Below are 3,853 nucleotides of genomic sequence, written 5' to 3'. Positions count from 1 at the left end.
TCTGTGTAAGAGCGGAATGAGATGTGATTGGTTGATGTCACCTTGCTTCGGAGCAGGAATGAAGAGTGGTGGGAGGAGTTAGCGGTACACGCATAGGAGGAGCAAGATGTTAACTCAGTATTGGATTCTTCCCCATCTTTATAGGCTACCTGCCGACAAAATTACAAATGAGGACCATGCTGTATGTTTCAACAGGTCTAAGATAGAAGATCGTAGAGGTGATGAGAACCTTGCGCAGACTATACTGCTGAGAAATAATAATGCATAAAACCCCAAACATTTGCTCATATGGTGCGGCGCAGTGTTTTTTATTGCCAGAAATTATTTAACAGTCTTATAAAGAAAAGTTCGACTTTCCCACAGGCTTTTTCCGGCTACATTGTGGTGGACACATTTCCACACGCAGCCCTACACGTTTCAGGACTCCAGAACTATATTCTCGCAGTGGGTAGTGTCTCATTTAGACCGAAAAGTCCATCCAATTATAGATAAGATTAAAAAAAAGTAAATGAAACGAATCCTCTTTGCTTGTGTATGCACGGTCAGAGTAACTCATTACTGTACAACAGTAGAAGACGGGGGCGGGGAGTTACACAAAGGGGAGGGAGTTGGTCCATCTGTATGCGACCTATCTGTCTGAGAAATGCACGACCAGATTTAAACTTGTCTTGAGGCAGGTTTGCGCTTAACCACGTCCATCCTCCTTCTGTCTACACTCCCACCAAGACTCTAAACATAGACCTGCAGAGCTGCTGACCCACAAGGCCGCTCCTCCACTGCGTCTATTATCTTCCGCGAAGCACTGTTTCATGAGAGGCATTTGCAATTCCTCCCCAAAATAGGATAATGCAGTGGTCTCTGAATGGGTGGTTAGAACATACGTGTCTGCTTGGTTAGATTTTAGGTGCAGATACTAAATGCACACAAATTAATCCAATGACATCCTATTGAGTTATATGCCGTTTAAAAAGAAAGGAGAACATCAATGATAGCTGGAAATAAGCAGCTTTCAGTATCAGTGTTCAGTCTGTGAGTCTCTGAGAAAGATAAAATGACGGTAATTGTCCACACTACAATGACAGTTATTGACGATGACTGCCAGAATTAAACAACTTTTATCGCAGCTCTTTCTCTCTGCATGCAGGGCTTTGGGTGAAACACAACTTTCATCGTATGTGCGTGCTGCATTTTCCAGTGCAATATCAATGCATGTATTATATCATTGGCCAATATTATATTATGGAAGAGCTGAAAATAGCGATTTGCAATATTCGTAATCACACAGTTAACGTGGGATGCCGTTAGTCACGCACTTAGATATGTTTTCCATGTCTTCAAAAAGCTTTGAAATTTTACAGAGCTGCAATTTTCTTCCCACTCTTTTCCTGCAGTGTGCTCTCAACTCTCAATCTACAACACATCAAAGTTGCGGCAAAATTCTGAGTCCTCCTGTATCTGGTGCTCCAGCACCATCTAAAGGATGGTTGTTGTCGGGGCAGCTGAGGGAACCGCAGGAGAGACTGATGCGCAGCACAGCATGTGACTGCAGAGTTGAGGACATGTGGATAAGTCAGTATTAGAGCCACGGGGCACTTACGCTGCATTGCCGAATAACCACATCACCTGCTTTTATAGAGGGACAAACTTGAAAACGATCATCCTCAAAGCTAAGAAAAGGAAAATAAACCGATATACACATATATCACTACAGTGGCCAAAGTCTTGGCCGTACATGCTCAATCATTTTTTTAAATAAATAGATGTTAAAATAAGGTGAGAGAAAAATGCGCATGAACAAATTGCATGGCAAATTACTAGAAATCTGTTTGGGATACATTAGTTAACACTTGGCATCATTAGCGTGTCATTTATTCTCTCCAAATGTGCTGCAAATACTGATTAATGCATGATTATGTAGACACTCCAGTTTCTGAAATGATTTAGCAGCAAGAAAAGAAGGTGTGAAAGCAGAAAACCTTTTTTTCTTAGAGAGCTTGTTCTCTACCGTTAGTCTGATAGAAAATAATTCAGTCATTTAACTATTATGGTTTTAGGAGGATTCTCAGCCTGTCCTTTGATCAGCCTATGAAAGCTGTTTGTAAGAAACATTTTACCTGCCCCTCTCTTCACTGAGCCCAGAACAAAATGCCACTGATGAAACACCAGTCCTCTTCCTGCAGGCCAAACAGGCCAACGTCTCCAAACTGCTGCTCTCAGCAATAAAAAGCAGCTTATGGTCAATATTTTATAGACAGGTTCAGATTTTCATGAAGAAAAATTAGGGCAAGCTTATAGATCTGGTTGTCTGAGCAGAAGACCTGCCAGCTGTGTTGAAGATGACCTGCACCTGGTGAGCCACGGTGTCCTTTGCTGGGAGGACACGTCCTGTCCCTTCAGGACTTTGACAGAGAGCTTGAAAGTCCTTCAGGTGTAACTACGAATGTAGGATCTGAGCAGAGCTAAGGATAGGGAGTTGAAGGCAGCAATGACCAACAAGTCAGAGAAGTAATTTGCTGAAAAGAGTCTGTACTGCCAAGGGTTCAGTCAGCAGTAAAGGAAACGAGGGACATTGAATGAAGGGACATTCCTGACTAAATTATACAAGACCAAATAATACAATTTTAATGTACATATCTGTGTAGCTCTAAAATACCAGTTCCTTAAGTTGATGTTTATTTAGTTTAATCAACTACTAACATTGTAGACACCCTCTTTCTTATGTATTCAAAATTTTATCTTGATTGATAAATTAGATTTTCAAGCAATTAACTAAACTCCTTTCACTTGATCTTTTCTCCAAAAGAAGAGTAACAAGTCTCTTAAATGAATAAAGACAGTACATCAAATGCAATACAATCTTTAGACATGGTCAGGAAGTTTGCTATCATTGTTAATTAAATCAATTCACTGTTTGAACTTAGTTCTAAAGAGATGCTCTAAACTATGGGATATACACACAATCTTTCTCTTTCAAAAGATATAGGAAGGAAGACTTATGCTACTACCCAGTCTTCACCATAAATGTAACACTTAAATAACAGCCCATATTGAAGTTCTCTTCAAGAGATCAAATACATTCAATATAACATGGCAATTACTTAACTTTAGAGACTCTGCTATAAGGATTTTTTTTCACTGTAACCGTCTTCCTTTGCTTCCTCACTATCTATAGATGAATAAATGCACAGGTAATTGTTGTTGCCAGTAGGATAACACTGTCATTTAGAACTTTCATTTCAATGTTATACTCAGAAAAGTGATTATTAAGTGAATAGTACTGAAATCATCTGATGTAAGAAAATGTGTTGACTATTTGCAGCCTCTCATCATCACTTCCTTTGTGTCCATGAATGAAACACCAGCCAAGACAAAAGACATAGCATGTTCTCTTGCATCTCCTCTCCAGCTGCTGAGCGCTCCACCACCATCTGATCTATAAATGAGTATGAGTAAAGGATGAAAAGCAAGCCCATCATCTGAAACAAACATGATGGCCTCTGGCCAGACTAAATGAGTATAAGGAGAGTCAAAATTGGGTTTAACAAACTCTAATCCCCAACAGATGTCCAGAATAATTATCACAATCTGTTGCCGATAAAAATAGATGAACTTTGAATATTTTGCATTATTAATGGACTGCTGTAGTAATGTAATCAAACCAAGCTGCCTTGAACTTCTGTTAGCATGGCAGATATATGAGAGGATCAAAGGAATGAGGAGTCATTCTTAGACCCATGTAGAATAACAAGTTAGAAAATGATGACGTTGTTTAACTTTAATCTTAATGGTCTGTACTACAACCCCAGGTCTAAAAAAGTTGAGATGCTGTCCATCCATCGATCCATCCATTTTC

This window comes from Leuresthes tenuis, unplaced genomic scaffold (genome assembly GCF_036924035.1).
Source record: "Leuresthes tenuis unplaced genomic scaffold, fLeuTen1.0.hap1 SCAF_9, whole genome shotgun sequence".
In the NCBI taxonomy this organism is placed as follows: Eukaryota; Metazoa; Chordata; class Actinopteri; order Atheriniformes; family Atherinopsidae; genus Leuresthes; species Leuresthes tenuis.
The sequence above is the reverse complement of the archived record's forward strand: the minus strand, read 5'-3'. Positions refer to the sequence as shown.